General features: G+C 36.5%; 1 protein-coding gene across 1 annotated transcript in view; it reads left to right on the top strand.

The window, feature by feature from the left end:
- LOC115431465 (leucine-rich repeat and fibronectin type III domain-containing protein 1-like protein) overlaps positions 1 to 7455 on the top strand; it is a 289152-nt gene extending 281697 nt beyond the window's left edge. The window contains exon 11 of the transcript XR_003937102.1: positions 7419 to 7455. The gene's annotated coding sequence lies outside the window, so the exon portion shown is untranslated. The remainder of the gene's footprint in view (positions 1 to 7418) is intronic.
- Positions 7456 to 13395: the final 5940 nt, after the last annotated feature.

Raw genomic sequence — 13395 nt, 5'->3', positions numbered from 1 at the left:
AACGCAAACTCTATGGAAATCAAAGTGAGCCCCCATCGAAAATACAGTTGAGGAAAAAATTATTAGACCATCAAAAGTCATAAAAAACCAACAGTTATGCAATCAAGGACTAACTCCTGTGTGTATCATGTGACTAAAACAGACAGAAAAAGAAAACATGGAATGCCTAAAAGCACTGTTTTTGGCAGTACAATGCCATAACTATTGATGTAAGAACTGAAGTGATTTTGGTTATTATAAAAAAAAAAAAAAAAACATGGAAAATGGTGAAATATCAGTTCTTAAATTAAACTCTTATGAGCTATTTTTGTTGATATCATTACAGTATATTTGTCCAAACAAATGTACCTTTAGTTGTACCAGGCTTTAAAATGAACAAGAAATTGAAGAAAACAAAGGTGGTCTAATATCTTTTCCCGCAACTGTATATTTATGGTCTAGATTTCTCCTTTTCTGTCATTTTCATTCATGGAATGTTGAATGCAGTGCTTCTGTAACATGGCTTTTGTTCCATGCTGGAAGTGCATATTGGCATGTCTTTGGTTCCACTCTTAATCCACTGTACTTTATTAGATGGTTTTTGGCAGCCTTGATGATTAATTAACCATGACATTTGAAATTGCGATTAATCGTAACACCATGACATTGTTACATCCGTAATTCCACCCACTAACAGGTCCTATTGTAATGAGATAATCCATATTAATACCGCTTTATCTGTCAATGGTCAGAATGTTATGGCTGTAAACGGATTCAACAAACGACGCACACATCAAACAGTTCTTTTTACTTAGTGTTCTTTCATACCCTGTAACTAACACACTATCCAAGTGTTTTTAATGCACAACATGAACAAGACCAGTGTTCAAACAAAACAAAACTGTGTTGTCTTTATAAAGTAAAACTTTTAATAGCAAAATGAAAATGTTCCGCTAGAAGTAAAAGTTGTGGTCTGTAAAAAATGCTATAATTGCCTCTAGCAGAGTTGAAGAATAAACATGTTAATCACTTTTGGTTAATGTATTGTTTGCTTCAGTGCTTTGAGATGCTTGTGGACATAGTGGTGGTTTGGTTTTACAGAGGCGGCAGCCCCAACCCCCACAAGATCTGCTCCTTCTATATGGAATATGTATAGGGTATGTGGTTAGAAAAAAAAAGTCTCTCAATTGCAAAGTGTTGAAGGTAAAGTGACATGGGGTATAGAGTGACTTTGAATTAGCACCTTCCCATATATACCTCAGCAGAATCCCATTTCCTTCTGCAGACTGAGAGAAAATGAGACTGGTGTTGGATTAAAATCTGGTGCATGTTTGAGGTTTTAGCTTCAGATTGGTCCTTTTGTCAGCCTTAGACTGAAGATGCTGATGCAGTTTATTTATACAGGACCAGTAAAAGATGATAGTGAGATTTCAGTGAGCAGAATATGAAGGTTGCAGTCTTTGAGACGTTAGAAAGTGTGCCTCAGTGCTCTATTGGTTTATCGGCGGATTGAGCGCGTCACACAACGGTGTCAGAAGTAACAGAGCGAAGTTTAGTATTGTGAGACGGGGTTTTGTATTAAAATGTCAGGCTGGACAAAGCCTTGGAGTTAGTGGATTTTGGTTGTCTTTTGTTGCTGCTAAATGCCCAATTTGTTTCATGATTATATTGAGCTGAGACCTGTCTGGTTTGCTCTTTCTTCTGTTTATAGGTCTGGTTTGTCAGGAATTTCCACACGCATTAAATATAAGATTCATCTCTTTCTTCAAGACATTTAAGACAAGTTAACCTTCTAATAGCGTCCCATTTCAGGGAACTTTGTCGAGCCATTGTAATCACATCTATAACAGAGGGACTCCAAAGTCAAAACGCACATAATAGACTTCATTTGAAAGGGAGCTTATTTTAGTGTCTGTGCTTATATGTGGCTAAAAAACAACCAAAACTCGAGTACATCAGTTAAACCATGCTTCAAACATAACCCCAATCCTACCTTGAATGGATCGCTGATGACCAGGTGGATTTACAAAAGCTCATTTTTAGTAGTTTACTGTTTCTGTCACAAAATCCCATCTTTTCGTCTATCCACGGTTGTTTCATTTTGAATGACCGTATAAGGATCATGTTACGTAACATTTACTCATGTCCTTGGGAAATTAAATTTCCATAAAACCACTCCTATATATTATGTTATCACTGTGACTTGTGTCAAAACCGAGGTGATTGTATTTATACAGTCTGTGATGGATGATTAATGTGTGACTTAATACAACAATCCTCCACAGCTGTTTATTTATGAAACTGCATCAGCTCCTTCCCTTCCTGATGATATATTATGAATAAACATACCTATAAAAGACCAGGGATGTTGATCTAAGAACCAGTTACTCAGAATAAGTATATTTATTGTGAATTACATCATTATGAAGAGCTAGGCATCTTTTTTAATGTTTTTCTGCAAATATGTAAATGCAGAAAACATTAGACTGTTATAATAAAACAAGTGTTTGTGTAGATATATTTGTCATCTAAAACACTTAAGTTTAACCCCTAAAGACCTGGGGCCTCATGTACAAAGACTTGCGTGGATTTCATACTGAAACCTGGCCTACGCCCAAATCCAGAAAAGTCCGAACGCACAAAAAAATCCAGATGTATAAAACTGTGTGTACGCCCGAATCCAAGTACATTTCCTTTATACATCCCAATCAGCGTGGAATTGAGCGCATATGTTGGAGTGCCTGACTCCTCCCTCTCCACGCCCACATTTAAATATGCAAATCAGTATAAACGGGGTCTGCAGGTGGGGTTCCCTCTGGGATTCCCCTGTCTGCGTGATCAGACGATGACATCAAGGTGGACGCGAAGCGGAGGCCAAAACAGGCGGAAGGAGAAAAGAGACGAACTGAGACTGTTTGAGGAAAGAGTCACCGATATTGTGACACTTTTCTCACAGGGCTGATGCGGATCACCCCCAAGATAAATATAGGTTTAGTATTTGTGTAAGTCACACATTAGTTCATTCTACGGGTCATACAACAGTCTGATCACAGCCAAACTAGATAAAGGTTCATGTGTAATCATGTCAGGATATCAAAGAGGAAATCAATGACTTTGACTCATGTTTAATCACTCAATCTATTATTTTCCAACAATGAGACAGAAGACGGTCAGACCCAGTATCATCCTCCTGTCACGGAGGCTCCTGTTGACTCCCCAGTGTTAGCCGGTCCTCCGGTCCGCCACAGCCCACTGCTGATGCCCGTCCGACCGGCATGGGTCTGTGCTGACCCGAGTCACATTAGGACATCGTGAGGACAATCAGCGGAGTCAATGAGCGACTGGACCGACTAATAAATGTTCTCACAGACATGAACACTATATTTATCAACCTATGTATTTTAGGTCCTTGTCTCTTTGCTGTTGCTGAATGTCCATCCGGGCAGGATTGGCATTGATGGATACAGGGTCTAATTGGTTCTGGTTCTGGTTCTGTTGGTTGATGTGCTGCTCTGACAGTAGGATCTCATGCCGGTGTGTTCATTGTTCTTCTGTGTATCTCCGATGTGCACATCAGTCGGAGGAATGACCTTTTTCGCATTACTAACAGTTTCTCAGTGTCACCTCTAAGTGTCGCCAATGGTTCCAAAGCACTAGAAACGTGCGTACGCCAGCTATGGAGTTGGCGTGAAGGACCGCACATTTCCGCGGTCACTTCACTCTTTATACATCTGAACGTGAGCGTGGAAAAGGGTGTACGCCAGGTTTTTGTGCGTACGCACGCTTTATACATGAGGCCCCTGGTCCTACTTTTATGTCAGTTCCCTAATGATATTTTCTCTCTCTTTAACATTATTTAAGTGATTTATCCATTTATTATAAAATATTCCTCTGTATTTGATGAATGAATGAATGAATGAATAGATTTATTGTCATTATACAATGCCTATACAGTGAAACTGGGTGGAGCTTACCCTCTTTAGTGCCACAAAATAAAAGGACGAAAAGCAATAAATAAGTAAAAAAAACATAAAGACCCATTGCTACTTCTGTGTGAGTTCCCAAATGATTTTTTTCTCTATATTTAACATTTCTTGTTATGATTTATCCATTTATTGTAAAATATTCCTCCATATTTAGCATTTTTTCCATTGAAAATCAGGTATTTTCCAGTAAGTAACTCACTGATCATGTAGATGTTCATAAAAACTCAGATTAAAGTTGAGGGTTATTATATCAAAAAGAGAGAAAACTGAAGAAAAAGTGACTTTTTCAGTAAAATATATCATTGACTGAACTTAAACCAAGTGTCTCCATCCACTGTCATTGATCAAACTCCATGGGTTTTACTGTGAATCAATGTTGTAGAAAATGACGGTGTTTCCATGGTAATTACGGAGCCTCTGAATGTCCGAATGGGTCATATGTGATGACCATGAAAACATGACAAACTATATTTTACATCAATTATTTACATGTATTGATAGGATTAGTGGATCAATAGTTATTAGATATTTTAGATCAGTAGATGCTTTTGGTCACTAGTGGATGTTTGGGCCTTTATGAGTTACAAGATTGAGTGTGTGTTCAAATATAAATTCACCAGAAGGTTGGATTTCTGGGGATGTACATTTCTGCCCTGGGAGAACAGTGTGGACTAAATAACGCCTCCTATAAACCTTCAAAATGAAAATATTAAAAAAAAAAAAAAAAAAAAAAAAGAAAGAAAATATGAGTTACACAATTAGAATCAAACATATTTTTGCCTGTCACATGGATTATTTTCTCTGATAAATAACTGCAATTATGTTTGTCCTGCATCTGTTTCATAATGAGCCATCTACAAGAGGTTGCAGCTATAAATTATAATAATTTGTCCAAAATGTTGCTTTTGTGTCAACTCAAGAAGCTTTAAGAGGAATGAAATAGCTGAGTGTTTTCATTCTTTTACTGCAGGTTTTCCCTCTACATACCATTTATATTGATCTTTAACACATTGTGTGCATCCCGATCGATTCAGTTTCACCCACATGTTGCTGTATTTTGAAGTAGTTTACACTGTTCAATAATTAGGATGTTTCCTGGACATTGACTGCCCAGTTTGCTAGTTATTTACTGCTGTTTGTAATGTTCTCCTGCTGTAAAATTCTACAAAGTTGTCCCAATTAAATCAAAAAGTATTTAATGTATCAATAAATTGACAATTGTACTGTCACAGTGTTACGCCATGAAATATTTTTGGTCATTATCCTTTGACTGTTACTTGTTTCCACTATCAACTGAGTGAGCAATTTGCAAATAGCATCAGGTTTCCCCCAAGAGAACAACTTAGAATGTGACAACTAATCATTTAGCATGTTTGCATTACACTACTAATGAGGCCAGCAGTCAGATTTTTGTAGGGCTTTAACAAGCAGAAGGATGGTGCTCTGGCCAATAGCTTTCCATCATGTTTTTCCATAAATCCATAGTCACTTAGCAAAGTGCATTTATCAATTTGTTTTACACAGAAACTGACATCCCACTGGTATTACTGGATTTTTAATTAGTAACACTTTCCCCATACACAGTGCACGTTATTAAGCTGATGTAAAGAGTTAAAAGTTGGAAGGAACTGCAAACATTTTACAGCAAAACTGACCCTTATTAAAAGCACTGGCAGTGAAAACACCTCCAAGGCAATTTGTCTGCCTTAGCGTTGACTCTCCCCATGGTAGTCCAAATAAGGAACCAAATTTGTGACTAAATTATGTGGGCTTCAGGCTAAATTTTTACTTAACCCATAAAAACCCAAAAATCCAAAAGCATCTACTGATGTAAAATATTTAATAACTTCTGATCCACTAATCCTATCAATCCATTTGTAAACTAGAAGCACTTGGAGAGCGCAGACCTCCACCAAGGCAGATCGGTGGGCCCCCGTGGCCTCGCCACCCCCTCCACCCTCGATCACCACCAAAATTTAATCATTTGTTCCTTGTGTCAGTATCAACATTTCCTGAAATTTTCATCCAAATCCGTCCATAACTTTTTGAGTTATCTTGCACATGGACAGACAGACAAACCAACCACGACAAAAACAACCTCCTTGGTGGAGGTAATGATTGGTGTAAAATACAGTTTGTCATCTTTTCATGGTCATCAGATATGACCCATTTGGACGTTCAGAGGCTCTGTAGTTACCGTGGAAACACTGTTATCTTCTACAACATTGAGTCACCAGTAAAACCCATGAAGTTGAATCAATAACAGTGGAGACACTGGGTTTATGTTCAGTTAATGATAGATTTTACTGAAAAAGTCACTTTTGTTTTTGGCAAAAAAAAATAGCCCTCAAGTGTAATACCAGTATGATGATTAAAGTACATGATCAGTAAATTAAATTTCGGAAGATACCTGATTTTTGCTGGAAAAAATGCTAAATAGAGAGGATAATATTATGATAAGTGGTGATAAATGATTTAACAAAGGTTCAATAGAAAGAAAAAAATATTTCAGAACTGCCATAAAAGTAGCACAGGGTCTTTATGGGTTAAAGCTGAAAATATGTTAGTTTACAGGTGCTTTTATTTATTTTATTTTTTTCTTTATTGTTCTAGCATGTTCTTGGTGTGTCTGCATCAGTTGAGTCTGCCTACTCCAGGCTCCGCCCACCATCCAAAGACATGCACTTTGATAGGTTAACTGGGTGATCTAAAGCACCCATAGGTGTGAATATGAGATGCATGTTGTACTGGGGCACCATAAAGGGGGGGTAAACATCACAAATTCATTGGGCCCAGCCTTTCTGGGGGGGCCCAGTGGATATAGGTTAGAAGTTGTGAAAATTTCGTGTAAGCTAAGTAAGTAAAAGAGAGCCAAAGAAACTGTTAAAGTTAAGTTTCATTTCCGGTTTCACACCACTTGCAGTTGTTACAGCACTTATGAAACACACCCCTATACCCCCAGTCTCTACACACTACCCCCCACATGCTCTGATGATACATTTATAGATAATGTATTTTCTGAAGGGACCACAACGTTTACCTTCCATGGGGTCCACAATTGGTAGTGGGGCCCAGGTCTTGTATATGTCAGGTGACATATACCGGCAACATTTACTGGTTTATACTGGAGTAATATCCAGGATGTAAACCACCTTCATTCATGGGCAACTGGGATAGACTCCCTGCAACCCTCTCGAGGACTCAGAAAATGACTGAATGAATATTTTTTTCCAAATCTCCAGATATACTGTATTATTACATACTCTGATATTCAATGCATAATTACAACTTTTGTCTAAGGACCTGCACATTACTGTCTTAATCCATGCCCCCATAAGTCATTACCAGTGATTTTCACAACAGTAAACACTTTCTTTTGAGACAAAGACAAACCACAGTGGTGTAAACATTTACTAATTTTCCTTTCTTCTTCTTCTTCTTCTTCTGTTTCAGACCCAGCGATCCGGAGAAAAGGTACTTGTCTGAAGTCAAGAAAAAAAAAAAAAAAACAGATACAGTGGAGTAAAATAAAGTAGCAGGGTATCAGACAGCCAAATTACGACAGTTTCAAATCGTCATCCCCAGTGATATTATCCGCCACTTTTACCCTTCATCATCATCATCATCATCATCATTAACACTGTCACCACTGAATACAGAATCAGGTGAATATCTGAGTTCTACATTGAAAATTGGAATATTTTAATGTGAAGACAAACGCTGTGTGAGTACGTCTAAATGCACCGCCTTCACTTTTACCATCCGGCCTCTTCATTATCACTTGATTTGTTATCGCTGTGGAGTGCTAATTACGTGCACACATCGTGATTGAGAGCAGGTCATTTCTCACACTCATGTTCTATTTCTATCAAACAGCATCTCTGAAATCCTCTGACAGACATCCCTTTAGATTAATAATGAGAATATTAATATCACCACTGTCATGCTTAGACAGAGGCGTCATGCAGGCGACTGTGTTGTTTACAGGTGGTATCTTGTGTGTGTGTGTGTGTGTGTGTGTGTGCGTGTGTGTGTGTGTGTGTGTGTGTGTGTGTGTGTGTGTGTGTGTGTGTGTGGGTGTGTGCACGTAATTTTCCTCACTGCCGTTGCCCAGAGTCACTATTGATATCAGCGGCATCATTGCAGTTCCTGCAGAGATGGAAGTTAGAAGAACAAAAAGGCAGAGAACCTTAAACCTTTGGACTCATCCCAGAAGTAACACCCCTTCCTAAAATGCTTGGTCTCACTTTCCCTACTGTGTTCCCCTCACTTTTTCTTTGGGCTTTATCTTTTGTATCTGTACATAAAGCAATTTGAAATCTTATAGTTTTGTACATGTAATTTTTATGGTGTGTGGGTATTTTCTAATAAAATAAAACAAAAATGGATGACTTTCTCTGTGGCTGCCTACTTTGCTTTGTCTTTTTTTTTTTTTTTTTTTTTTTTAAATCTCCTTCTGTCTATAATTACACTTGAGTTTTCTCATAGAAAATATGTAATTATCCTGCTCAAAGATATCATCTATGTAATGTTCAGTTTAAGGGTAAACATTGTAAGCAGTGATTTTGTAAGTTAGCGAACAAACATAACACTAAGTGCATCTGATGCTCATATTCAACATTGAAATGAGATGAGTTGTGTCAAAGGTGAACGTAAACTCAAACATATAACTCTAAATGTGAGTAAACATGTTTATTTAATGAATCTCTGCTGAAGTCATTGGCACGGCTTCAGCGTTCAGGTAATTTAACAACAAAAATCAACATTTTTCCAGTTCTTACTGATGACAGATTTTACTTTTCTGAAAAGTGAAGTTGTCTTGTGAAAATTTTACAAATACCTATTTTATTGTGACACTAATGCCCCAAAATCATTCTAAAATGCTTCTGAAATCCTGCTATTTATCCTTAAAATATGAGCATTGTTGCCCCTTTTGCATTAGGCACTAATAGGAATTATTTGCTACCTTTGGTTTATGGGACACACTAACTGTGACATTCCTGCTTGATACTGATAGCAGAACTTTAAATAACAATTTGGCCGATGCAGATACTATTTTCTGTTTCACTGTTTTGCTTTTCTTGTTAGTTATTCTCCCTTATATACAAGGGAAACGCAGAAATCATTATAGAAAATAAATGAACTGTTTAAAGCATAGGCAGAGCTTTTAGTTTTCCATATTTCCTCTGACTACAGCAGCATCTGTAAGAGGAAAAACTGCTGAGCATTATCTACTTTCTTTAAAGGATCCAAATGTCTAAATATGGCAATGACATCAGCCCAGTATTATATTACAATATATACTGTATAGTTGGGAAACATCAATTTTCTAGCCAAGAAACTGGTCTTTCAAAAACCTGGAAAACCCTAAAATGGTCACAAATCCCAGACTTTCGTGCCACCTTTGGATGTAAAAATGATAGAATCACCAAAATCAAACAGCCATGTGTAACTAACATGTCACAGGAGTAGATTTATTTGGAACATTTTGCTGTGAACATGATGAATTTGATGTCGGACAACATCATATCTTTGTTTTGATGAATGTTTGAGGAATTTAAAGTTGCTCCCTTGATTAGATTTGTACTAAAAAGATTATTAAGAAGTTTTAATTTTACAAAAAAGTCTTGTAGATGTTGACAATGACATTTATCAATCATTTTCATGCATTTAAATGACATAAAATTAGAGTTAAGTTTGTATTTAGTCATCTCTAATACATAAGCAGCAGCCCAAGTCCTTTCTCAAATTAGCAGAATGTGATGACACACGTATGTACACATTGTATCAAATTCATCTAATTCAGTGATAAATACAGTACTAGGCAAAAGTTGTAATGATCAAAATACAATCTGGATATAAACAAAGTATGTACAGCAGTAAAAACAAAGGTTTCTGAAAAAACTGCTTCTATAAACCAAAGTAGTCATATTTATTGTGACCTCCCTTTGCACTTAACATGTTTTTAACCCTTTTGTTCAGATAATATGCGATTTATTTCATTAATTTTCTGATGTTTTATACCAGGTTTCATTCAACATACGTCAGATTTTTCTAACTGTTCGTGTTGCTTCTTGTCATGGGGTCAGAGGTCACACCAAATAGTCCCTTTTACTTTTAGAGTCTATTTAGTTCATATCTCCAGTATGTTTTTGTTGTATCTGAAGAACAGAGAATGAGAAATAAATATGTGTACTCTTTTAAACCCTGCAAAAACAACAAACCTAGAAGTGGCCGAGGATTTTTGCATAGCACTGTTTTTAAAATTACCTTTCACAATGTACCACAGATTTGATTTGATTTGATTTGATTTAGTGATTTATTCCGAACATGCAATGAAATTTAACAATATATATGAACAAGCAAAACATAAACAATACAAAAATCAGCAATCAATACAATCTTAGACAGAAGAACAGCACAATAGCTTCATTTACATGCCCAAAAAGGGGTGAGAAGTAGTGTAATTTATTTAATCCCACCCCCTCTCAGATAACCATCGGCCACTGCTTTTGGTGAAAAATCACCTTATTTAACAATATTCAGTCAGCTACTGTGTCTTAACTTTTAATTACCCATTTTTTCCCCTTTATAAATTAATAAATAATAAATAAATGAATGAATGAATAAATAAACATATAAAACTAAAATTTCCAGCAAAATACAAAATGATTTTACCATAGTTTATGCCATCTTCTTGTAGTGATTCATACTAAAAATGCCCTTTATTCACATTTTCAAGTTTCTAACTTTAGAAAACATAATTTAGAGTCAATTTCAAGAATGAAAATAAAACCGACTATTGTGTATTTTGATACGTAATCTTTGCAGAAATAAATCTTACACAGTACCATAGTCTGTTGAACTAAACTGCACTGTATGGTATCAGCAGATCTAAAACATACCATAGCAAAATATGACATAACATGAGCATACATGTATTTGAAGGGAAACGGAAGGAGCTGTGGGAGCACATGCCTTTACTGAGAGGTGGTCACTGTAGCTGCTGAGCCTCCGTTCAGCTCACATAAACAGGCACAGCAGAGGTGTAACTGATATAACATATGACGGCTCTCTTACATTCGGTGTACCGCAGGAGGCCGTTCCACTCGACCACCGTACACTTCCAAGTCCTTAAACTGACTGACCTATGATGGATGCAGACAGTTTAATTATAACAATCCCACTTGTGTGTTTAACTAAATGTCTGCTTTGAAAATGGACCATCACTCTACACTGTAAAAAATAACCATAGAATTAACACAAAAAAACTTGTAAAATTGCAACATAAAAAAACTGTAAGCGAAAATACAAAATAAAGTTGTTTATTTGAAAAGATTTTTCTGTTAATGAATAAATCAAATGTAGCTGTAGTTTTTACAGAAAAAGTATGTTAACAAAACCAGATTTGTATGCAGAAAGTATGTATTTCTATGGTTTTGAGAAAATAAAACTGTAAACTGAAAAACAATGTGGTGCTTTTTAAATGGCAAGACTATAATGTTCAAATAACAGCCTATTCTCATACTTTTTTGTTTTAATAAAAAAGTCAATTTAACAGTTTAAACATGTAAATATGACCAAAATCCAATGTTAAATATACATGTTTACAATGTTAAATATACATGTTACTCCGTATATGTTTATGGTTTGATGTATTTTTTACAGTATTGTGCTGGTAACCACAGCTGACAGTTTTTTTCCCATAAAACACAGGATTATTTTTTACAGTGTAGATATCATAACAACAGCCTGCCTTTCAGGAGTACTATATTTTATTAAATAAATATTCAAGTTTGATGTAAAACCCCTAAATAATAACAGAATCACGAGACATTTTATTTTATTATCAGACAAGAATTAGACCAAGGACCAGTAATGAAGTAAAAATATTCCAGTACTGTACTCAAGTATGCTTTAAGAGAATTTGTATTTTATTTATTTGTATTTTTTATTCTGTTTACTTTCACTTTTACTTCACTACATTTCCTAACTCAACTGCATACTGCATACTTCTACTCCGATACTTTGTTAAAGCACAGTATTGTTACTCGTCACAAAAAATAAAGTGAAGGAAATTTGGTGTTTTCACCGCTGAGATTAAAAGCAACTGCAACAAAATCAGGAAGTTCATTGGTCATTGAGCCTGAACACATAATGCACTAGTGAAAACAATGGTCCACACTCAAACTGTCGACAATCTGTTGATGTGAGCATCAGCGTAATATTTAAAATTCTGGCTGCCTTTGGTTGTTTTTAACATTTACTTGTACTTTTGCCTTCATTACTTGAGTACAGTTAATTGTAGATTACTTGATATACTTAAGTACAGTAAACACTAGATACTTAAAGACTTTAACTTGTAGTATTTCAGTTGGTGACTTGAACTTCTACCACAGTCATTTATTGGTACCTGTACTTTATACGACACTGCTAAGGACAGATTCACAGTAAAAACATAAGGAAACTGATGCACCTTACGGCAGTGGTCCCCAACCTTTTTTGTACTACAGACCGGTTTCATGCATGAAAATTTTCCGCAGACCGATAAGAGGTGCGGGGGTTCCAATAACAAAGACCTTTGTCAGTTCAGAGCATGTGATCTGAAACACTTAAACTGTATATCAGACAATTACAATGATTCTACAGCAGAGTATTAACTCACCCTAATGCAGAACCAGTGGAACCCTGGACTTGTTTCCCTGCAACTAGACGGTCCCATCTGGGGCTGACGGAGACACACACTTCAACTGTGTTCTGTAGATCCAGTCTACTACTTGGTAATTTATCATCGCAGAAAACCCAACCGCACAAAAATATGAGGTTGGAAACGAAAGAAGGACTTTCAGGGCTTTTGTGGCGATACACGCATATTCTGCTTTGACTTTAATCCAGAGTGCACAGAGGTTTGAAGTTGTCTCAAACATGGATTAATGTGCTGGAGCAGTTTGGAGGCGCTTGTGTGTCACCTGTTGTGATGAACCTGTAACTGAGGCAGGAATCATGATATTTCCTTGTAAATGCAGCTTTCTGTTTGCAGTCTGTGACCCTTCTGCAGCCTCATCATTTCCTCGTTTCTTCCCAAAAAAGTTCTCCTGTGAATTTTGTTTTTGGCTCATTTCTTTAGCTTGTTTTACTACTGATTCATGAAATGGCACAAGAGCGGTTCTGAGGTGAGGGTGGAAACGGTCGCTTTTCAAAATATACTGAACAACAAAAGAAACGCAAGTATGTTTCGGTATTGGTTTATATGGGAGTTTTATTATGAATATTGGTTTCATATGAAATATTTATATCCAGCTGTGAAATTTACAGTGGCAGTACACTGAATTGTGTCCATGAGCACTGAGTTGACGGTCACGGAGATGGGCCAAACTAATATGGCGATCCTGATTACAGGTGGTCACACGTGGTCTTCTGGATCTTGGTC

Source organism: Sphaeramia orbicularis, chromosome 13 (genome assembly GCF_902148855.1).
Source record: "Sphaeramia orbicularis chromosome 13, fSphaOr1.1, whole genome shotgun sequence".
NCBI classification, from domain to species: Eukaryota; Metazoa; Chordata; class Actinopteri; order Kurtiformes; family Apogonidae; genus Sphaeramia; species Sphaeramia orbicularis.
The sequence above is the reverse complement of the archived record's forward strand: the minus strand, read 5'-3'. Positions and strand labels throughout refer to the sequence as shown.